Source organism: Leuresthes tenuis, unplaced genomic scaffold (assembly GCF_036924035.1).
Source record: "Leuresthes tenuis unplaced genomic scaffold, fLeuTen1.0.hap1 SCAF_102, whole genome shotgun sequence".
NCBI lineage: Eukaryota > Metazoa > Chordata > Actinopteri > Atheriniformes > Atherinopsidae > Leuresthes > Leuresthes tenuis.
In genome coordinates, this window is record NW_027325456.1 from 117,153 (window position 1) to 141,166 (window position 24,014).

A 24,014-nucleotide genomic window follows, 5' to 3' on the forward strand; every position below is an offset into this window, starting at 1 on the left:
ACTTGTTGCGACTGTGCCGATGTTCGAAGCTGGAGTGCAAAGTTGTTGCTTGAATGGTGCTCGCTGGAGCGTGTGGTAGTGTAAAGTTATACCATTTAAAAGGGCTGAAGAGTGCTCAGTGCAGCGGGTGGGCGGAGGTGCAAAGTGACACTATGGCCATAAAAAGAACACCGCTACAAGTGCGCATTGTGCCAGGAAGGGCCCTCGGACGTGAACCAGTGGACAGTTATCGCTTCTCGGCCTTTTGGCTAAGATCAAGTGTAGTATCTGTTCTTATCAGTTTAATGTCTGATATGTCCTCTATGCGAGACTACATATTAAATGGATTTTTATCAATAGGAGTTGAAAAAGGAGCTTGCTCCGTTCACTCCAAGCATCGACCCGGTACTGCAGTGCCGCTGGGAACGGTGCGCTCTCCTCTGCTCTTGTGAAAAAGCAAACAGCGGTGCAGGATGGAAGTTTCAGGGAGCCTAAGATGAAACTTTCTTTTAATCTGCTGATAAAAGAGAGTGAATGCGAAGCAGACTTTAACACGGCTCTGGGAGCGAGCCGAGTGCGGGCTAACCGGGAGAATTGCTTGAAAGAAACGCGACACCGAATGAGCAGTCAGATCAAAGCCTCAATACGGTGTTCCCGTGTTGTTTGTGGCTGCCTTGTCTTTTGCACAGAGTAAAAGACAAGGCAGCCATCGAATAGGGCCCGATTGTTCCTACTTGGTCAGCCGAGGAGCAAGGGGGGGGAGCAAGCGTCTCAACCAAGCAAAGCTCACCATGGGGAAGGTGGCTATGCCAACTAGCCTGATGCCCTGCTCCCGCAGTGATGGATAATCATACACTGGTTTCTCTTCATAATGTACAAGTCTTTCGCCTTTTACTAAAGACTTCCGTGGAGAGCAGCACTAATGAATTGTTTCTATTTTTGGCAGGCTTTACCTTTGCGGGTGAAGCCCTTTCTGTCTGTGCAAAAGAAATCTTGTTACTGTGCAGAGTGACTTCTCTGAGTAGAGTCGCCTTACTTGTTGCGACTGTGCCGATGTTGCTTGAATGGTGCTCGCTGGAGCGTGCGGTAGTGTAAAGTTATACCATTTAAAAGGGTTGAAGAGTGCTCAGTGCAGCGGGTGGGCGGAGGTGCAAAGTGACACTATGGCCATAAAACGAACACCGCTACAAGTGCGCATTGTGCCAGGAAGGGCCCTCGGACGTGAACCAGTGGACAGTTATCGCTTCTCGGCCTTTTGGCTAAGATCAAGTGTAGTATCTGTACTTATCAGTTTAATATGTGATATGTCTATGCAAGGACTACATATTAAATGGATTTTTATCAATAGGAGTTGAAAAAGGAGCTTGCTCCGTTCACTCCAAGCATCGACCCGGTACTGCAGTGCCGCTGGGAACGGTGCGCTCTCCTCTGCTCTTGTGAAAAAGCAAACAGCGGTGCAGGATGGAAGTTTCTTTAATCTGCTGAGAAAAGAGAGTGAATGCGAAGCAGACTTTAACACGGCTCTGGGAGCGAGCCGAGTGCGGGCTAACCAGGAGAATTGCTTGAAAGAAACGCGACACCGAATGAGCGGTCAGAACAAAGCCTCAATACGGTGTTCCTGTGGTGTTTTTATAAAATGCGGTGTAAAAAAAGGTGTGAATGCCCCATAGAAAACTAAAAGGTGGAGCGGAAGTGTTCGGCTGCAAGAAGGTGTGAATGTCCGACTATATTTGGTGAAAAGCAGGTGAAGCAAGGTCTGAATGCCCAACCTTACATCATCAAAAGCGAGATCAGAGGTTTTTGGCTGCAAGAAGGCCATAGTTTGCCAAAAGCGGGTAAGGTGCGAATGATCGGCTAAATATCAACAAAAGTGGGGGCGGAGGTCTTCGGATGCAAGTGGGTGTGAATATCCCACCATACAAGTATGGTGGAGAGGAAGCTGTGAATGGCCGACCATAGTTTGCAAAAAGCGGGTGAGAAAAGGTGCGAATGTCCAACCATACATGATCAAAACAGGGAGCGAATGGAAAGCTATAGGCCGATCACGTTGCTCTGTGTGGACTACAAAATTGTGGCTCGAGTCCTAGTTGGTCGTCTTCGGAAGGCTCTACCTCATGTAATCCATGAGGATCAGACGTGTGGGGTGGAGGGAAGGCTAATACAGTGGAATCTGGGATTGGTGAGGGACTGTATTCATTGGGTGGAGGAGCGGGGGATCAATATGAGTTTGGTGGGGTTAGATATGGAGAAAGCGTTTGACAGGGTGAACCACAGGTTTCTTTTTGCAGTTTTGGAGAGGATGGGATTTGGGCCCCGTTTTATAGAGTGGTTGGAGATCATGTACAAGGGGGTGGGGAGCAGAGTTATGGTGAACGGGCACTTGGGTACAGTGGTGGCACAGAGAACTGGGGTGAGGCAGGGATGCCCACTCTCCCCGCTGCTCTTTGTGGCTTACATGGAGCCGCTGGGTTCGGTGGTGCGGGGGGACCCGGGTGTGGTGGGTCTGCACCTTCCTGGAGCAGGTCCGGACAAGTTGACAGTGATGCAGTATGCGGATGACATGACCTTTTTTTTGACAACAGAGAGGTCGGTCACACGGCTGTTGAAAGTGGTGGAGAGTTTTTCAATAGTGTCGGGGGCCAAGGTGAACTTAGGGAAGTCCACCATTAAGTTTTTTGGACCATGGGCTGGTAGGGTGGGAGGCCTAGCTGGTCTGCCCCAGTGCCAGGGCCCAGTGAGAGTCCTGGGGGTAGAGTTTCAGGGAGAAGGGAGTGCAGCATTAAATTGGGGAAGGCGTCTGGCTGCAGCCCGTTCGCGGATGGGGCTGTGGAAATCCCGGCAACTTTCCTTAAGTGGTAGAGTGCTGGTTTTGAAGGCTGATTTTTTGCCATTTTTGGTATACCTAGCGTATGTTTTTCCTTTACCTCCTCAATATAGGAGAAGTTTCATGAGAGATGTTTTTTCCTTTGTATGGGGGGGGTATGAATATGTGAGAAGGGAGTGGATGTACCAGGAAGTTCGGATGGGAGGGAGGGGTGTGCCGGACATCCCACTTAAGTTGGATGTGGTTTTCTTTTCCTTTTTGTGCAGGTCTGTGCAACAGACAAGTGGCCATCATTTTCAGGCACTTTTGCTGTTTTGGTTGTCATTCCCCTTCAGGAGATTGGTATCCTGGGACAATAGAAGGCCAAAGGGGGATGTCTTACCCCCGTATTATAGGCAGGTGGTATGCTGGGGGAAAAAGCACCCAGAGTGTCAGGAGGGGGACCTGTGCTTCAGTCACCGGCGCCTGTACAGGGCTCTGGTGGAAAAAAGGGGGCTGGTGGGGGTGTATGGGGTGGGGCAACAAGGGTGGGTTTTCACACAGCAGAAAGGTCTCACAAACAGGGCGAGGGATATAAATTGGCTCGCCTTACACAGGAGGTTGCCAGTCAGGGAAGTTTTAAATAGACACGGGTTGACACGGGGGAGTTTGTGCCCAAGGGAGGGGTGTGGGGCTGATGAGACAATTGAGCATGTGTTTTGGGAATGTGGGTTTGCAACATAAGTGTGGGTTGAGTTGGTTCTTTTTTTTCCAAGATTGGGGTCTTTAAAGTATGACATGATAATGCTGGGCTTGGGTTTAAGGGGGAAAGGTAGGGAGGGTTTTCTGTTATGGTTGGTTCTGTCTATGGGAAAGGTGGCGCTGTGGGATGCAAGGACGGCGTTGATTAAAAACAATGTGGACTGGCAGGTGGGAAGGGTGGTGGCAAGGGTGAGGGCAGAGATTGGATGCATGAGAAGAATGGAGGAGGAAAAGTACGGGTATCACGCTGCAAGAGAGCGATGGAAGACTTTATTTTCATGAGCGGGTAGTGTTTCTTTGTGGTTGTTTCTTATGTTTGTATGGTTTTTGTGTCGGACATGTAAAGCATTACTTTGACTGTTTTGTCATGTTGTTCTAAATGTTTCTTGGAAGTTTTGTAATAAAAAAAAAAAAAAAAAAAAAAAAAAAAAAAAAAAAATCTGTACTTATCAGTTTAATATGTGATATGTCTATGCAAGGACTACATATTAAATGGATTTTTATCAATAGGAGTTGAAAAAGGAGCTTGCTCCGTTCACTCCAAGCATCGACCCGGTACTGCAGTGCCGCTGGGAACGGTGCGCTCTCCTCTGCTCTTGTGAAAAAGCAAACAGCGGTGCAGGATGGAAGTTTCTTTAATCTGCTGAGAAAAGAGAGTGAATGCGAAGCAGACTTTAACACGGCTCTGGGAGCGAGCCGAGTGCGGGCTAACCAGGAGAATTGCTTGAAAGAAACGCGACACCGAATGAGCGGTCAGAACAAAGCCTCAATACGGTGTTCCTGTGGTGTTTTTATAAAATGCGGTGTAAAAAAAGGTGTGAATGCCCCATAGAAAACTAAAAGGTGGAGCGGAAGTGTTCGGCTGCAAGAAGGTGTGAATGTCCGACTATATTTGGTGAAAAGCAGGTGAAGCAAGGTCTGAATGCCCAACCTTACATCATCAAAAGCGAGATCAGAGGTTTTTGGCTGCAAGAAGGCCATAGTTTGCCAAAAGCGGGTAAGGTGCGAATGATCGGCTAAATATCAACAAAAGTGGGGGCGGAGGTCTTCGGATGCAAGTGGGTGTGAATATCCCACCATACAAGTATGGTGGAGAGGAAGCTGTGAATGGCCGACCATAGTTTGCAAAAAGCGGGTGAGAAAAGGTGCGAATGTCCAACCATACATGATCAAAACAGGGAGCGAATGGAAAGCTATAGGCCGATCACGTTGCTCTGTGTGGACTACAAAATTGTGGCTCGAGTCCTAGTTGGTCGTCTTCGGAAGGCTCTACCTCATGTAATCCATGAGGATCAGACGTGTGGGGTGGAGGGAAGGCTAATACAGTGGAATCTGGGATTGGTGAGGGACTGTATTCATTGGGTGGAGGAGCGGGGGATCAATATGAGTTTGGTGGGGTTAGATATGGAGAAAGCGTTTGACAGGGTGAACCACAGGTTTCTTTTTGCAGTTTTGGAGAGGATGGGATTTGGGCCCCGTTTTATAGAGTGGTTGGAGATCATGTACAAGGGGGTGGGGAGCAGAGTTATGGTGAACGGGCACTTGGGTACAGTGGTGGCACAGAGAACTGGGGTGAGGCAGGGATGCCCACTCTCCCCGCTGCTCTTTGTGGCTTACATGGAGCCGCTGGGTTCGGTGGTGCGGGGGGACCCGGGTGTGGTGGGTCTGCACCTTCCTGGAGCAGGTCCGGACAAGTTGACAGTGATGCAGTATGCGGATGACATGACCTTTTTTTTGACAACAGAGAGGTCGGTCACACGGCTGTTGAAAGTGGTGGAGAGTTTTTCAATAGTGTCGGGGGCCAAGGTGAACTTAGGGAAGTCCACCATTAAGTTTTTTGGACCATGGGCTGGTAGGGTGGGAGGCCTAGCTGGTCTGCCCCAGTGCCAGGGCCCAGTGAGAGTCCTGGGGGTAGAGTTTCAGGGAGAAGGGAGTGCAGCATTAAATTGGGGAAGGCGTCTGGCTGCAGCCCGTTCGCGGATGGGGCTGTGGAAATCCCGGCAACTTTCCTTAAGTGGTAGAGTGCTGGTTTTGAAGGCTGATATTTTGCCATTTTTGGTATACCTAGCGTATGTTTTTCCTTTACCTCCTCAATATAGGAGAAGTTTCATGAGAGATGTTTTTTCCTTTGTATGGGGGGGGTATGAATATGTGAGAAGGGAGTGGATGTACCAGGAAGTTCGGATGGGAGGGAGGGGTGTGCCGGACATCCCACTTAAGTTGGATGTGGTTTTCTTTTCCTTTTTGTGCAGGTCTGTGCAACAGACAAGTGGCCATCATTTTCAGGCACTTTTGCTGTTTTGGTTGTCATTCCCCTTCAGGAGATTGGTGTCCTGGGACAATAGAAGGCCAAAGGGGGATGTCTTACCCCCGTATTATAGGCAGGTGGTATGCTGGGGGAAAAAGCACCCAGAGTGTCAGGAGGGGGACCTGTGCTTCAGTCACCGGCGCCTGTACAGGGCTCTGGTGGAAAAAAGGGGGCTGGTGGGGGTGTATGGGGTGGGGCAACAAGGGTGGGTTTTCACACAGCAGAAAGGTCTCACAAACAGGGCGAGGGATATAAATTGGCTCGCCTTACACAGGAGGTTGCCAGTCAGGGAAGTTTTAAATAGACACGGGTTGACACGGGGGAGTTTGTGCCCAAGGGAGGGGTGTGGGGCTGATGAGACAATTGAGCATGTGTTTTGGGAATGTGGGTTTGCAACATAAGTGTGGGTTGAGTTGGTTCTTTTTTTTCCAAGATTGGGGTCTTTAAAGTATGACATGATAATGCTGGGCTTGGGTTTAAGGGGGAAAGGTAGGGAGGGTTTTCTGTTATGGTTGGTTCTGTCTATGGGAAAGGTGGCGCTGTGGGATGCAAGGACGGCGTTGATTAAAAACAATGTGGACTGGCAGGTGGGAAGGGTGGTGGCAAGGGTGAGGGCAGAGATTGGATGCATGAGAAGAATGGAGGAGGAAAAGTACGGGTATCACGCTGCAAGAGAGCGATGGAAGACTTTATTTTCATGAGCGGGTAGTGTTTCTTTGTGGTTGTTTCTTATGTTTGTATGGTTTTTGTGTCGGACATGTAAAGCATTACTTTGACTGTTTTGTCATGTTGTTCTAAATGTTTCTTGGAAGTTTTGTAATAAAAAAAAAAAAAAAAAAAAAAAAAAAAAAAAAAATCTGTACTTATCAGTTTAATATGTGATATGTCTATGCAAGGACTACATATTAAATGGATTTTTATCAATAGGAGTTGAAAAAGGAGCTTGCTCCGTTCACTCCAAGCATCGACCCGGTACTGCAGTGCCGCTGGGAACGGTGCGCTCTCCTCTGCTCTTGTGAAAAAGCAAACAGCGGTGCAGGATGGAAGTTTCTTTAATCTGCTGAGAAAAGAGAGTGAATGCGAAGCAGACTTTAACACGGCTCTGGGAGCGAGCCGAGTGCGGGCTAACCAGGAGAATTGCTTGAAAGAAACGCGACACCGAATGAGCGGTCAGAACAAAGCCTCAATACGGTGTTCCTGTGGTGTTTTTATAAAATGCGGTGTAAAAAAAGGTGTGAATGCCCCATAGAAAACTAAAAGGTGGAGCGGAAGTGTTCGGCTGCAAGAAGGTGTGAATGTCCGACTATATTTGGTGAAAAGCAGGTGAAGCAAGGTCTGAATGCCCAACCTTACATCATCAAAAGCGAGATCAGAGGTTTTTGGCTGCAAGAAGGCCATAGTTTGCCAAAAGCGGGTAAGGTGCGAATGATCGGCTAAATATCAACAAAAGTGGGGGCGGAGGTCTTCGGATGCAAGTGGGTGTGAATATCCCACCATACAAGTATGGTGGAGAGGAAGCTGTGAATGGCCGACCATAGTTTGCAAAAAGCGGGTGAGAAAAGGTGCGAATGTCCAACCATACATGATCAAAACAGGGAGCGAATGGAAAGCTATAGGCCGATCACGTTGCTCTGTGTGGACTACAAAATTGTGGCTCGAGTCCTAGTTGGTCGTCTTCGGAAGGCTCTACCTCATGTAATCCATGAGGATCAGACGTGTGGGGTGGAGGGAAGGCTAATACAGTGGAATCTGGGATTGGTGAGGGACTGTATTCATTGGGTGGAGGAGCGGGGGATCAATATGAGTTTGGTGGGGTTAGATATGGAGAAAGCGTTTGACAGGGTGAACCACAGGTTTCTTTTTGCAGTTTTGGAGAGGATGGGATTTGGGCCCCGTTTTATAGAGTGGTTGGAGATCATGTACAAGGGGGTGGGGAGCAGAGTTATGGTGAACGGGCACTTGGGTACAGTGGTGGCACAGAGAACTGGGGTGAGGCAGGGATGCCCACTCTCCCCGCTGCTCTTTGTGGCTTACATGGAGCCGCTGGGTTCGGTGGTGCGGGGGGACCCGGGTGTGGTGGGTCTGCACCTTCCTGGAGCAGGTCCGGACAAGTTGACAGTGATGCAGTATGCGGATGACATGACCTTTTTTTTGACAACAGAGAGGTCGGTCACACGGCTGTTGAAAGTGGTGGAGAGTTTTTCAATAGTGTCGGGGGCCAAGGTGAACTTAGGGAAGTCCACCATTAAGTTTTTTGGACCATGGGCTGGTAGGGTGGGAGGCCTAGCTGGTCTGCCCCAGTGCCAGGGCCCAGTGAGAGTCCTGGGGGTAGAGTTTCAGGGAGAAGGGAGTGCAGCATTAAATTGGGGAAGGCGTCTGGCTGCAGCCCGTTCGCGGATGGGGCTGTGGAAATCCCGGCAACTTTCCTTAAGTGGTAGAGTGCTGGTTTTGAAGGCTGATATTTTGCCATTTTTGGTATACCTAGCGTATGTTTTTCCTTTACCTCCTCAATATAGGAGAAGTTTCATGAGAGATGTTTTTTCCTTTGTATGGGGGGGGTATGAATATGTGAGAAGGGAGTGGATGTACCAGGAAGTTCGGATGGGAGGGAGGGGTGTGCCGGACATCCCACTTAAGTTGGATGTGGTTTTCTTTTCCTTTTTGTGCAGGTCTGTGCAACAGACAAGTGGCCATCATTTTCAGGCACTTTTGCTGTTTTGGTTGTCATTCCCCTTCAGGAGATTGGTGTCCTGGGACAATAGAAGGCCAAAGGGGGATGTCTTACCCCCGTATTATAGGCAGGTGGTATGCTGGGGGAAAAAGCACCCAGAGTGTCAGGAGGGGGACCTGTGCTTCAGTCACCGGCGCCTGTACAGGGCTCTGGTGGAAAAAAGGGGGCTGGTGGGGGTGTATGGGGTGGGGCAACAAGGGTGGGTTTTCACACAGCAGAAAGGTCTCACAAACAGGGCGAGGGATATAAATTGGCTCGCCTTACACAGGAGGTTGCCAGTCAGGGAAGTTTTAAATAGACACGGGTTGACACGGGGGAGTTTGTGCCCAAGGGAGGGGTGTGGGGCTGATGAGACAATTGAGCATGTGTTTTGGGAATGTGGGTTTGCAACATAAGTGTGGGTTGAGTTGGTTCTTTTTTTTCCAAGATTGGGGTCTTTAAAGTATGACATGATAATGCTGGGCTTGGGTTTAAGGGGGAAAGGTAGGGAGGGTTTTCTGTTATGGTTGGTTCTGTCTATGGGAAAGGTGGCGCTGTGGGATGCAAGGACGGCGTTGATTAAAAACAATGTGGACTGGCAGGTGGGAAGGGTGGTGGCAAGGGTGAGGGCAGAGATTGGATGCATGAGAAGAATGGAGGAGGAAAAGTACGGGTATCACGCTGCAAGAGAGCGATGGAAGACTTTATTTTCATGAGCGGGTAGTGTTTCTTTGTGGTTGTTTCTTATGTTTGTATGGTTTTTGTGTCGGACATGTAAAGCATTACTTTGACTGTTTTGTCATGTTGTTCTAAATGTTTCTTGGAAGTTTTGTAATAAAAAAAAAAAAAAAAAAAAAAAAAAAAAAAAAAATCTGTACTTATCAGTTTAATATGTGATATGTCTATGCAAGGACTACATATTAAATGGATTTTTATCAATAGGAGTTGAAAAAGGAGCTTGCTCCGTTCACTCCAAGCATCGACCCGGTACTGCAGTGCCGCTGGGAACGGTGCGCTCTCCTCTGCTCTTGTGAAAAAGCAAACAGCGGTGCAGGATGGAAGTTTCTTTAATCTGCTGAGAAAAGAGAGTGAATGCGAAGCAGACTTTAACACGGCTCTGGGAGCGAGCCGAGTGCGGGCTAACCAGGAGAATTGCTTGAAAGAAACGCGACACCGAATGAGCGGTCAGAACAAAGCCTCAATACGGTGTTCCTGTGGTGTTTTTATAAAATGCGGTGTAAAAAAAGGTGTGAATGCCCCATAGAAAACTAAAAGGTGGAGCGGAAGTGTTCGGCTGCAAGAAGGTGTGAATGTCCGACTATATTTGGTGAAAAGCAGGTGAAGCAAGGTCTGAATGCCCAACCTTACATCATCAAAAGCGAGATCAGAGGTTTTTGGCTGCAAGAAGGCCATAGTTTGCCAAAAGCGGGTAAGGTGCGAATGATCGGCTAAATATCAACAAAAGTGGGGGCGGAGGTCTTCGGATGCAAGTGGGTGTGAATATCCCACCATACAAGTATGGTGGAGAGGAAGCTGTGAATGGCCGACCATAGTTTGCAAAAAGCGGGTGAGAAAAGGTGCGAATGTCCAACCATACATGATCAAAACAGGGAGCGAATGGAAAGCTATAGGCCGATCACGTTGCTCTGTGTGGACTACAAAATTGTGGCTCGAGTCCTAGTTGGTCGTCTTCGGAAGGCTCTACCTCATGTAATCCATGAGGATCAGACGTGTGGGGTGGAGGGAAGGCTAATACAGTGGAATCTGGGATTGGTGAGGGACTGTATTCATTGGGTGGAGGAGCGGGGGATCAATATGAGTTTGGTGGGGTTAGATATGGAGAAAGCGTTTGACAGGGTGAACCACAGGTTTCTTTTTGCAGTTTTGGAGAGGATGGGATTTGGGCCCCGTTTTATAGAGTGGTTGGAGATCATGTACAAGGGGGTGGGGAGCAGAGTTATGGTGAACGGGCACTTGGGTACAGTGGTGGCACAGAGAACTGGGGTGAGGCAGGGATGCCCACTCTCCCCGCTGCTCTTTGTGGCTTACATGGAGCCGCTGGGTTCGGTGGTGCGGGGGGACCCGGGTGTGGTGGGTCTGCACCTTCCTGGAGCAGGTCCGGACAAGTTGACAGTGATGCAGTATGCGGATGACATGACCTTTTTTTTGACAACAGAGAGGTCGGTCACACGGCTGTTGAAAGTGGTGGAGAGTTTTTCAATAGTGTCGGGGGCCAAGGTGAACTTAGGGAAGTCCACCATTAAGTTTTTTGGACCATGGGCTGGTAGGGTGGGAGGCCTAGCTGGTCTGCCCCAGTGCCAGGGCCCAGTGAGAGTCCTGGGGGTAGAGTTTCAGGGAGAAGGGAGTGCAGCATTAAATTGGGGAAGGCGTCTGGCTGCAGCCCGTTCGCGGATGGGGCTGTGGAAATCCCGGCAACTTTCCTTAAGTGGTAGAGTGCTGGTTTTGAAGGCTGATATTTTGCCATTTTTGGTATACCTAGCGTATGTTTTTCCTTTACCTCCTCAATATAGGAGAAGTTTCATGAGAGATGTTTTTTCCTTTGTATGGGGGGGGTATGAATATGTGAGAAGGGAGTGGATGTACCAGGAAGTTCGGATGGGAGGGAGGGGTGTGCCGGACATCCCACTTAAGTTGGATGTGGTTTTCTTTTCCTTTTTGTGCAGGTCTGTGCAACAGACAAGTGGCCATCATTTTCAGGCACTTTTGCTGTTTTGGTTGTCATTCCCCTTCAGGAGATTGGTGTCCTGGGACAATAGAAGGCCAAAGGGGGATGTCTTACCCCCGTATTATAGGCAGGTGGTATGCTGGGGGAAAAAGCACCCAGAGTGTCAGGAGGGGGACCTGTGCTTCAGTCACCGGCGCCTGTACAGGGCTCTGGTGGAAAAAAGGGGGCTGGTGGGGGTGTATGGGGTGGGGCAACAAGGGTGGGTTTTCACACAGCAGAAAGGTCTCACAAACAGGGCGAGGGATATAAATTGGCTCGCCTTACACAGGAGGTTGCCAGTCAGGGAAGTTTTAAATAGACACGGGTTGACACGGGGGAGTTTGTGCCCAAGGGAGGGGTGTGGGGCTGATGAGACAATTGAGCATGTGTTTTGGGAATGTGGGTTTGCAACAAAAGTGTGGGTTGAGTTGGTTCTTTTTTTTCCAAGATTGGGGTCTTTAAAGTATGACATGATAATGCTGGGCTTGGGTTTAAGGGGGAAAGGTAGGGAGGGTTTTCTGTTATGGTTGGTTCTGTCTATGGGAAAGGTGGCGCTGTGGGATGCAAGGACGGCGTTGATTAAAAACAATGTGGACTGGCAGGTGGGAAGGGTGGTGGCAAGGGTGAGGGCAGAGATTGGATGCATGAGAAGAATGGAGGAGGAAAAGTACGGGTATCACGCTGCAAGAGAGCGATGGAAGACTTTATTTTCATGAGCGGGTAGTGTTTCTTTGTGGTTGTTTCTTATGTTTGTATGGTTTTTGTGTCGGACATGTAAAGCATTACTTTGACTGTTTTGTCATGTTGTTCTAAATGTTTCTTGGAAGTTTTGTAATAAAAAAAAAAAAAAAAAAAAAAAAAAAAAAAAAAAAATCTGTACTTATCAGTTTAATATGTGATATGTCTATGCAAGGACTACATATTAAATGGATTTTTATCAATAGGAGTTGAAAAAGGAGCTTGCTCCGTTCACTCCAAGCATCGACCCGGTACTGCAGTGCCGCTGGGAACGGTGCGCTCTCCTCTGCTCTTGTGAAAAAGCAAACAGCGGTGCAGGATGGAAGTTTCTTTAATCTGCTGAGAAAAGAGAGTGAATGCGAAGCAGACTTTAACACGGCTCTGGGAGCGAGCCGAGTGCGGGCTAACCAGGAGAAGTGGTTTAGAATTTCCAACCATTATCTATAAAATGCGGTGAAAAAAAAGGTGTGATAGAACACTAAAAGGTGGAGCGGAAGTGTTCGGCTGCAAGAAGGTGTGAATGTCCGACTATATTTAGTGAAAAGCAGGTGAAGCAAGGTCTGCATGCCCAACCTTACATCATGAAAAGCGAGATCAGAGGTGTTTCGCTGAGAGAAGGCCACAGTTTGCGATGCAATAATTAAAGGCCTCATGCCAGATGTCGCCACTGAAGTAAAGAACATTTACGTGGGATGGTATGAGGGTCCTCGTTTGGCTGACGTTCGCCGATATGCTCGCCATGCTCAGAACCAAGTTGAGACGCGTAAGACAACCAAAAGGGACAAGTGTGAAAAGGAGCTGCATTTGGCAGCCATGACCATGTATTACGCAGTTGGTGTAAACAGAGCACGAGGCCGAAGTTGAAGACGTGGACGTGTGAGAGAGGAGGTCGAAATGGGCCACGCCAGAGCTATGATCCGAATATTTGTTTTTACTGTGGCCAGACTGGACACTGGAAGAAGGACTGTCCACAGCTGAAAAGTGATGAAATTTGGCCAAAGGCTGACTGAGGGTGGGAGGCAGGTTCTGGACGTCACGCGGTAGCGGAGCCTCCACTAATGGGTGATAGCACAAACACACTCACACATTTTTCCTGCTCTGTGTAGTGAAGAAACGCTTGCCGACTGTGATTCACGTAGTAAAGTTTTGCATGCTATTTCCGTCCTAGAGCAAAGATATTTCTCTCAGAATATAGGAACTTATGTTCATCAGTAGTGACGTCAGGGGAGTTTGATTGTCCTCCAAAGTTAAGTGGAAACCACGTTTACTCTATGTCTGCATCAGGCCAGGTTGTGAAGGAGAAAATGACATCGCCCATTGCGTGTGTCACTCCCGATGGGCTCTCCTTCAAACACTCATTTTTGTTATCAGAGTTGTGTCCCATTAACCTAATGGGCTGTGATCTCATGTGTAAATTAGGCATTATTTTAACTTCTACACCAGAGGGTATTAACGTTATGTTACAGCCTGACAAAGTTTTCACAGCAGTGCAGTTTGATTCATCTGTACTTACATATGCTTATGAGTGGAAACTTCCCAGCTCTCCTTTTTCACAACAACTAGTGGAAGAAGCAAAAGCGTTAGTTTCACCCCTTTCTGATTTCATGCAACCTGCTGATTTGCACTGCACATCACACATTTCTTTGGGGCCTGACAATGACTATGAGAAGAAGTGAAAAAATATGTGCGCCTACTTTATTGGCTGTGTCGCTCACTCCAGAGCAATTCGATTTTTTTAATGTTTGTGGTACTCGCCCTCACATTTCCTTGGCCAAACCTACACACTGGCATTGACAAGGTGTGGGAGAGTTTGTTGCTACATGTCAGAAAGAAACGGATTTGACCGTTTCACCTGCTGATCCAAATTTGATGTTTTCTGAACGATTGTCAGCATACAAAAAAATATTTTTGAGTACAATGCATTGTCAAAGAACTGTGGAATTAATTCCTACCACAGAATCACATTTTGAAGCATGTTTTTAATCTGAAAAAGATTTGTCTTCGATACCCATGTTGGCTGAAGTGCCCAATGATCTTTGGGCGAAGAGCAAATATGATGTGGGGTTGTTTATTGTTGAAACTAGATTAGAAGTAGATAAATATGAAGGACAAAGCAGTTTGAACTTGGTTTGAGAGAAGGAATTAATTTTATTGCAAAATCCGAATTCATGCATAACTCGTCAAATAGATAGTGATGTGTCGTTCGTGAGCGATTCGTTCGACATGAACAAATTTTTTATATGACTCGGGAGTAACGAGTTGTCTCAGTGAGTGATTCGTTCATTTTCATGCAGTACCCTTCCTCACCACATGGCAGGCGGCAGCTTCATAAGCTCAGTCAGCAGGACAGGAAACAGTATTGATTCGTTCATGACTCAACTCCTCGACTGACAGGTCCTCGCACAGGAAACAGTATTGATTAGTTTACGACTCAACTCCTTGGGTCTTCGTTCATTTGTCACGTTTTAAATTCTACGTTTCATTTGACAGGCTGAAGAGCAGTAGGCACAACAGTTCGTTCACAAACCGGATCATTAATCTCATAGACTATTCTACCATCAACAACTTGGAAACCACAATCGACTCTCTAGATGCAGAAAAAGCATTTAATGGAGTGAACTGGAAATTTTTTTACAAACTATGCTCGGACATTCAAACCTTCTTGTAACCGAACACATCCAGTCCTGCTTTTGATGATGTATGGTTGGGCATTCGCACCTTTTTTTTTACCCATTTTTGAGGAATTATGGGTGGACATTCACACCTTCTTGAAGCTGAACACCTCCTCTCCCACTTATGATCATGTGCGGTTGGATATTCGAACATTTTTTTTCATGTTTTCTAGCAATTATTGATGGACATTCAGACCTTCTTGCAGCTGAACACCTCCGCTCCCGCTTTTGATGGTGTATAGTCGGGCTTCCGAGCCTTTTCTTCCCCGGTTTTTACAAATTATGGTTGGACATTTAGACCTTCTTGCAGCCGAAAACCTCCGTTCCCTCTTTTGATCATACATTGTCCGGCATTCGCACCTTTTCTTACCCGCTTTTTACAAACCATGGTCGGACTTTCACACCTTTTAGTAGCCAAACAACTCCGCTCCCGCTATTGATTGTGTACAGTCGGGTATTTTAACCTTTTCTTACCCGCTTTTTACCAATTATGGTCGGACATTCACACCTTCTTACAGCGGAACACCTCCGCTCCCTGTTTTGATAATTTATGGTCTGGCAATACTACCTTTTCTTACCCGTTTTTGAGTAATTATGGCTGGACATTCACAGCTTCTTGTAGCCGAACACATCCACTCCTGCTTTTGATGATGTATGGTATGGCATTCGAACCTACTTGTTGCCCGCTTTTCATTAATTATGGGTGGACATTCACACCTTGTCGCAGCCAAACACCTCCGCTCCCTGTTTTGATCATGTATGGTTGGACATTCGCACCTTTTCTCACCCGCTTTTTGCAAACTATGGTCGGCCATTCACAGCTTCCTCTCCACCATACTTGTATGGTGGGATATTCACACCCACTTGCATCCGAAGACCTCCGCCCCCACTTTTATTTATATTTTACTTCACTTTTACTTGATATTTAGTCGGTCATTCGCACCTTACCCGCTTTTGGCAAACTATGGCCTTCTTGCAGCCAAAAACCTCTGATCTCGCTTTTGATGATGTAAGGTTGGGCATTCAGACCTTGCTTCACCTGCTTTTCACCAAATATAGTCGGACATTCACACCTTCTTGCAGCCGAACACTTCCGCTCCACCTTTTAGTTTTCTCTGGGGCATTCACACCTTTATTTTCACTGCATTTTATAAAAACACCACAGGAACACCGTATTGAGGCTTTGTTCTGACCGCTCATTCGGTGTCGCATTTCTTTCAAGCAATTCTCCTGGTTAGCCCGCACTCGGCTCGCTCCCAGAGCCGTGTTAAAGTGTACTTCGCATTCACTCTCTTTTCTCAGCAGACTAAAAGAAAGTTTCATCTTGGGGTCCCTGAAACTTCCATCCTGCACCGCTGTTTGCTTTTTCACAAGAGCAGAGGAGAGCGCACCGTTCCCAGCGGCACTGCAGTACCGGGTCGATGCTTGGAGTGAACGGAGCAAGCTCCTTTTTCAACTCCTATTGATACAAATCCATTTAATATGTGGTCCTTGCATAGACATATCACAACTTGGTTTGAGTGAAGGAATTAATTTTATATCAAAATCCGGAATTGTGTAGAACTCGTGAAACGACGCTTATTCTCGGATTCCTGAAAAGGTTTAGTGTTGTTCTCTCCTATCCTGCAAAGTACAACGTTCTTTTTTGTTTAAAGCTATTTGGACATGGATAAATATGAAGGACAAAGAAGTTTTAACTTAGTTTGAGTGAAGGAATTCATTTTATATCAAAATCCGAAATTGTGTAGAACTCGTAAAAATAAGCTTATTCTCGGATTCCTAAAGGTTTAGTGTTGTTGTTTCCTATCCTGCAAAGTACAACGTTCTTTTTTGTTCAAAGCTATTTAGACATGGATAAATATGAAGGAAAATGCAGTTTTAACTTGGTTTGAGTGAAGGAATTCATTTTATATCAAAATCCGGAATTGTGCATTATGGCAGCAGAATTGTAGTCTGAATACCTTTATGCCAAACAGATTTGCTTTGCCAAGGGAAGTTTTATAATTGTTTATTGTTTATGTTTACAATATATAAACTAGCAGAATAATTAATTCATCCTCCTGGTCCCTCCCACCCCGGAGAGGGCAGCCAGAGACTGGCTGCAATAGGCATCCCCGCTACCTGGGACCCAACACAGGGCAGGAGGGCCTGATGTCCACCAGGCTCGGGGCCTGCAGTCACCATATTCCGGGAGCTACTGTACCCCCAGAAGGAACCCATCCCGCCCCACCCCACTCAACCCAACCCCACCCCAGAGGACCTCTACAAAAACAAACAAACAACAACAAAAATCAAACAAACAAACAAACAAATCACCCGGTTACACCAGTCGCAGCAGCCCGGGCCTGAGACCCACCATCACCCAGGCCCCCCCAGGCCCCCCCCAACAGGGGAAAAGCACACCCCCATACAGACCCCCTCCTCCTCACCGCACGCCCCAACACCCTAAAAAAAACAACCACCTGCGGACACCTTGGAGTTCCCAGAGCAACAAGGCCGGCACCAGGACCTGCACCAACCCACGCATACTGTGGCATGTCCAGGGCAACCCAGACCCCCCAGGCACAGGCAGGGCCCCGCCCCGGGCACAAGGCAGCGGCAAGCCACCAGGTCCAGGCCCAGCTCCACCACCCACGCCAGAGCGGCCCCGTCACCCGGTACAGAGCCAGCAGCCACCACCCCAAGGCCCCTAAGGGACCCCGCCCCACACCGCAAGACAGCCCCACCCGCAAGCCCCCAAAACTGCCCTCCAAGCCCGACACACAGTCCCCCCCAGCAATGACCAACCCGGTCCCCACGACCCGAGAGACCACCAGACGCCCGAAGCCACACAGCCCCCCCCCAGCACACACCCAACCGCCCAGAGCGACGGGACATCAACCCACCACCAACACTATGTGATCAAGCTAATCAGAGGGGACCAGAGAGAATTAAATTCAGCCAATTGATGTTTTGAGGAAGCAGACATTGTTTCCATGCTAATATAATCTAAAAGAAAATTTCTAAACTGGTTAATACACAGATTGTTCTTCGCTTTCCAGTTCATGAGAATAGTTTTCTTTGCTATACATAACACTGTGAGGATCATGTGTGCTAAGCTAAATTCCACGTTGATGTTGTCTAAGTCACCCAGTATGCACAGTGTGGGGCATGCAGGAATGCTACACTTTAGCCATGTTGATAGGTCCGCACAGACTTCAAGCCAGAACTTCTGGACAGGCGCACAAAACCACAAAGCGTGTGCATAATCATCAGGTGTGTTATCTGTGCAATGTGAGCAGATGTTTGAGTGTGTTAGACCCATCCTGAACATCCTTTGTCCGGTATAGTGTGTTCTATGAAGAATTTTGTATTGTATGAGCTGTAAATTAGGATTTCGAGTCATTCTGAAGGTGTTCAAACATATTTGTGGCCAGAAGCTATGACTAGAACTGATGGATAAATCTGCCTCCCATTTTGAGGACGGTAGAGACATTGTGTCATCTATCTTAGACAATAATTTATATATTTTTGATAGTAGTTTTGGGGTGCAGATGCTTAGAAATTCTGCTACCCTAATCGGGAGTTGTAAGTCTGGTTGGTGGAGGATATATTTCTTTGTTATTATAGACTTAAGTTGTTGATATTCTAGGAATTTATTGCTGCCTATCTCATGTTGTGATATGAGCTCATCAAATGAAATAAAATGTCCATTTTGGATTATATGTTCCAGATGTTTGATTCCTTTGATCTTCCACAGAGTAAAGTTTAGCATTTTTTTGTTTTGCAGGATGTCAGGATTGTTCCAGATGGGTGTAAGCTTACACGGGACAAGTGAAGACTTTGTTATTTTAAGAAATTCCCACCAGGCTGTCAGAGAGGTGCTGATGTTAATGCTTTTGAAACATTTGTGATTTTTCACTATTTGACTAATAAGTGGCAGGTCAGAGATTTCCAGATTATCACACAATGCTTGTTCTATACTTATCCATGTTCATCTATTGGGCTAGGTTTAAACCATTTTGATATATACTGTAACCTATTGGCTAAGGAATAGTGCTGAAAATTAGGTAAATCTAATCCACCCTGTCCTTGGTCTTCTGTAGGGTTTTTAAACTAATACGTGGTGGTTTGTTTTTCCACAGAAATTTAGAGATGCATGAATCTAGTGACTTAAACCAAGTAGCAGGTGGTTTTATGGGGATCATTGAGAACAGATAGTTAACTTTTGGTAGTATCATCATTTTAATGGTTGTAACTCTCCCGATAAGTGATATAGGTAAGGACTTCCAACGAGAGAGATCGTCCTTTACTGTCTTTAATAATTCCACATTGAGGCGGCCTGTTGCCACTGCGGGTTCTTTCAGAGAGACTCAGAGACAGAGGACGGTTCAACGTATAGTTTATTTAACCCTTTTTCATGAATGTGGAGTCGTTCGCAGGCCTTCCCTCCCGGTTCGTGCTGCCGACTCCACTTCAATCCTCCTTACAGCTCTGAGTTTTTTAAAGAGGAGAGTGATTAGACAAGTGACTGCCGGTGTACTAATCACTCACCTAGTCCTGCTCCCCAGAGCTCTCTCCACAGCTCTCTCCTGCAGCTGATGCACCACGCCCCCTCCACATACCTCCACCGCCTGACCTTGCGGTCCGGCCTAACCCCCCCCCCCCCCCCCCCCCCCCCCCCACACACACACACACACACCTCGCCATGCGAGCTGTAAAGGAAGTCGGCCACAGCCATCTGTGCCCCCGGCCTATGGACCACTTTGAATTTAAAAGGCTGTAGTGCCAGATACCAGCAGGTGATCCGTGCATTGACATTTTTCATTCGGTGGAGCCACTGGAGGGGAGCAAGGTCCGAGCAAAGGGTGAATGGGCGCCCCAGCAAGTAATACCGCAGAGCGCCGACCACGCACCGGATGGCCAGGCACTCCCTCTCCACCGTGTTGTATCTGGTCTCCCTCTCGGATAGTTTCTGGCTGATGTAAAGCACTGGGTGGTCAACGCCCCGCACCTGCTGGGACAGAACAGCCCCCAACCCCCTTCCCGATGCATCAGTCTGCAGGACAAATGGGAGAGAGGAGTTAGGTGTGTGGAGAAGAGGCTCCCCACAGAGGGTCTGCTTTACCCTCTCAAGTGACACCTGGCACTGCTTCGTCCACCGGACCGGATCAGAGGCACCTTTTCGGGTAAGGTTGGTCAAAGGGCTGGTCAGCTCCGCGAAGTTGGGAATAAATCGCCGGTAATATCCGGCCAGCCCCAAAAACCGCCTCACCTCTTTCTTGGTCTTAGGTTTTGGGCAGGCTGCAATCGCTGCTGTCTTGTCTACCTGTGGACGCACCTGTCCGCCGCCCAAGTGGTACCCCAGATACCGTACCTCCCTCCATCCAACTGCACACTTCTTTGGGTTGGCCGTGAGCCCCGTGACTCCAGCACTGCCGCCATCTGCTGAACATGCTCCGCCCAGCTGTTGCTATGGATGATGACGTGATCCAGGTAAGCGGCAGCATACGCAGGAACTTACATCATGAAAAGCGAGATCAGAGGTGTTTGGCTGAGAGAAGGCCACAGTTTGCGATGCAATAATTAAAGGCCTCATGCCAGATGTCGCCACTGAAGTAAAGAACATTTACGTGGGATGGTGTGAGGGTCCTCGTTTGGCTGACGTTCGCCGATATGCTCGCCATGCTCATAACCAAGTTGAGACGCGTAAGACAACCAAAAGGGACAAGTGTGAAAAGGAGCTGCATTTGGCAGCCATGACCATGTATTACGCAGTGTGTGTAAACAGAGGACGAGGCCGAAGTCGAAGACGTGGACGTGTGGGAGAGGAGGTCGAAATGGGCCACGCCAGAGCTATGATCCGAATATTTGTTTTTACTGTGGCCAGACTGGACACTGGAAGAAGGACTGTCCACAGCTGAAAAGTGATGAAATTGGGCAAAAGGCTGACTGAGGGTGGGAGGCAGGTTCTGGACGTCACGCGGCAGCGGAGCCTCCACTAATGGGTGATAGCACAAACACACTCACACATTTTTCCTGCTCTGTGTAGTGAAGAAACGCTTGCCGACTGTGATTCACGTAGTAAAGTTTTGCATGCTATTTCCGTCCTAGAGCAAAGATATTTCTCTCAGAATATAGGAAATTATGTTCATCAGTAGTGACGTCAGGGGAGTTTGATTGTCCTCCAAAGTTAAGTGGAAACCACGTTTACTCTATGTCTGCATCAGGCCAGGTTATGAAGGAGAAAATGACAATGCCCATTGCGTGTTGTCACTCCCGATGAGCTCTCCTTCAAACACTCATTTTTGTTATCAGAGTTGTGTCCCATTAACCTGATGGGCTGTGATCTCATGTGTAAATTAGGCATTATTTTAACTTCTACACCAGAGGGTGTTAAGGTTATGTTACAGTCTGACAAAGTTTTCACAGCAGTGCAGTTTGATTCATCGGCACTTACATATGCTTATGAGTGGAAACTTCCCAGCTCTCCTTTTTCACAACAACTAGTGGAAGAAGCAAAAGCGTTAGTTTCACCCCTTTCTGATTTCATGCAACCTACTGATTTGCACTGCACATCACACATTTCTTTGGGGCCTGACAATGACTATGAGAAGAAGTGAAAAAATATGTGCGCCTACTTTATTGGCTGTGTCGCTCACTCCAGAGCACTTCGATTTTTTTAATGTTTGTGGTACTCGCCCTCACATTTCCTTGGCCAAACGTACACACTGGCAGTGACAAGGTGTGGGAGAGTTTGTTGCTACATGTCAGAGAGAAATGGAGTGGACCGTTTCACCTGCTGATCCAAATTTGATGTTTTCTGAACGATTGTCAGCGTACAAAAAAACATTTTTGAGTACAATGCATTCTCAAAGAACTGTGGACTTAATTCCTACCACAGAATCACATTTTGAAGCATGTTTTTTATCTGAAACAGATTTGTCTTCGATACCCATGTTGGCTGAAGTGCCCAATGATCTTTGGGCTAAGAGCAAATATGATGTGGGGTTGATAAAAGGCTGTGAACCAGTAATTGTCACCCCTAAATCAGACTTTTGTCCATGTAAAAAACAATACCCTTTTAAGCCTGAAGCAATTAAAGGGATTAAACCTGTTTTTCAATCTTTTCAGAAAACAGGCGTTATTGTTCCTTTTGAAAATTCACCTGTGCTTACTCCATTGTTTCCTGTTAAAAAGATTAAAGATGCTGGCCAGCCAGATGAATGGCGTTTTGTACAGGACCTCCAAGCGGTGAATGCTGCAGTTCAGCCACATGCTCCTACTGTGCCCAACCCACACACTATTTTGTCTCAAATTACATCAGATGCACAGTTTTTCTCAGTGGTTGACTTGTCGCCAGTGCACCCTGATAGCCCATTTTGGTTTGCTTTTTAGTTTGAAGGGAGATCTTGGACTTTTACCCGGTTATGCCAGGGGTACTGTGAAAGTCCCACTATTTACAATGCTGCCCTCAAAGCTAGTCTGGATTAACTTCAATCAACCACAGGCTCCGCTCTTTTGCAGTATGTGGATGACATCCTTTTATGTAGTCCATCTAAACAACAGTGTGAAAAAGACAGTGAATCTGTTGAAACATCTTCCTTCTTATGGCCATAAAGCCAGCCTTTCTAATTTACAGTTTGTACAGGACGAAGTCACCTTTTTGGGTCATGTGATTTCTAAGGATGGGCGCTCACTTTCTCCTAAACGTGTTGCTGCAGTTCAGATCATTCCTAAACCGGTTACTAAAAAACAGCTTATGTCATTCTTAGGTATAACATCTTACTGCAGGAACTTTATTCCTAACTACTCTTTTCTCGAAGCTCTCTTAGGTGCTCTTATCCATGGTAAAGGCCTCCAGTCAGCTGATCGTGTTCCATGGACTCCTGAGGCTGAATCAGCCTTTAGTCAGCTTAAGCTGGCTCTTCAAACAGCACCAACACTTGGCATTCCAGATCCTCATAAACCTTTCATACAGGCAGTTGATGAGAAGCATGGTTGTATGACATCTGTTCTTATGCAGGAACATGGGGCAGGCAAAGGCCAGTGGCTCATTTCTCAGCAAAACTGGACTCTGTGGCTGCAGGCCTGCCTGGTTGTCTTCGTGCTGTTGCAGCTGCAGAGAAAGCTGTCCTGGCCTCCCAAGATATTGTGGGCTACGCTAATTTGACTGTTTTGGTTCCTCATGCTGTTGCCATTATTCTTCTCGAGCAGAAAACTTCACATCTTTCAACTGCTCGTTGGCTCAGATACACCTCTGTGATATGCCAAATGTCACTGTTAAACGTTGTACTGTTCTGAATCCTGCTACTTTGCTTCCAACTCCTGAGGATGGGGAGCCTCATGACTGTGAAGCTGTTTTGGAACAAGTTTGTACACCCCGACCTGATCTTTTAGAGACTCCTCTTCCAAACTCTGACATGATTCTTTTTGTAGATGGATCAGCTTTGCGTGATCCAGCCACAGGTACTAACTGTGTTTGGTTTGCAGTATGTTCTTCACATGACACTTTGTTGTCTGGTTCTCTTCCTAAACATTTCTCTGCTCAAACTACTGAGCTTATTGCACTTACTGAAGCTTGTAAGTTGGCAGCTGGTAAGTCACTATTTACACAGATTCCAGATATGCTTTTGGTGTTGTTCATGACTTTGGTGCGCTGTGGAAACACAGGCATTTCCTTAAATCAGATGGTAAAACTATTCTGAACTCCAAGCAGGTTTCTGATCTTCTTGATGCGATCCTTTTGCCTACAGCAATCTCGGTCTGTAAGTGTGCGGCTCACACTAACTCAGACGATCCTGTTGCTTGTGGCAATGCCAGAGCTGATGCTGCAGCTAAGCAAGCAGCTAAATCTTTTCCTGTTTTCGCTTCCCTCTCTTTGCAGGCAGAAGACTCCCTCACAGATCTCCATGCTTTGCAAACTTTTGCCTCTGCAGATGAAATTTGGTCACACTTAGCATACTGACTGTCAGTGTAAACGTTAACAACCTTTTTGTTATTTAATTTACAAGCTTCAGTTAAAGCTACCAATTCGACCGCTTGAACAGAGTAATTTTTTGGTAGTGGTTGTTTTAAGAAAACTTCAGTTTTTGTTACTACTGTAAATCCTGTAGCATTTGTGCCATCAGGGTTTTTTGCTTGACCTGTTGAATAAATATAGTTATTTCTGCATTTTCATAACGTATATCAGTTAAGTCTGGCCTGGGTAAAACACTGATGGTTATTTCTGACATGCAATCATGAGGCTTTCCATCTGTGGGGTAGGTAGCAGTGTGGATGGATTAAGTGTAGCACATCTCTCGACAACAAGGTGTGGCTGTGAAAGAAGAACTGTT

The 24,014-nt window shown here is 47.0% G+C and overlaps 3 non-coding genes and 5 pseudogenes across 3 annotated transcripts; 7 read left to right on the forward strand and 1 right to left on the reverse strand.

Moving 5' to 3' along the window:
* Positions 1-228: 228 nt before the first annotated feature.
* On the forward strand, positions 229-418 carry LOC140286958 (U2 spliceosomal RNA). Its single transcript, XR_011911358.1, has one exon. It is a non-coding gene; the product is annotated as a U2 spliceosomal RNA (small nuclear RNA).
* Positions 419-829: 411 nt separating this feature from the next.
* LOC140286976 (U5 spliceosomal RNA) lies at positions 830-943 on the forward strand. Its single transcript, XR_011911365.1, has one exon. It is a non-coding gene; the product is annotated as a U5 spliceosomal RNA (small nuclear RNA).
* A 275-nt stretch (positions 944-1,218) lies between these two features.
* LOC140286986 (U2 spliceosomal RNA) lies at positions 1,219-1,406 on the forward strand. The gene has a single exon (XR_011911374.1). It is a non-coding gene; the product is annotated as a U2 spliceosomal RNA (small nuclear RNA).
* Positions 1,407-3,923: 2,517 nt separating this feature from the next.
* On the forward strand, positions 3,924-4,133 carry LOC140286968 (U2 spliceosomal RNA; annotated as a pseudogene).
* Positions 4,134-6,650: 2,517 nt separating this feature from the next.
* Positions 6,651-6,858, forward strand: LOC140286966 (U2 spliceosomal RNA; annotated as a pseudogene).
* Positions 6,859-9,375: 2,517 nt separating this feature from the next.
* Positions 9,376-9,583, forward strand: LOC140286967 (U2 spliceosomal RNA; annotated as a pseudogene).
* A 2,517-nt stretch (positions 9,584-12,100) lies between these two features.
* On the forward strand, positions 12,101-12,310 carry LOC140286969 (U2 spliceosomal RNA; annotated as a pseudogene).
* Positions 12,311-16,077: 3,767 nt separating this feature from the next.
* On the reverse strand, positions 16,078-16,227 carry LOC140286973 (U2 spliceosomal RNA; annotated as a pseudogene).
* Between the last annotated feature and the right edge of the window lie 7,787 nt (positions 16,228-24,014).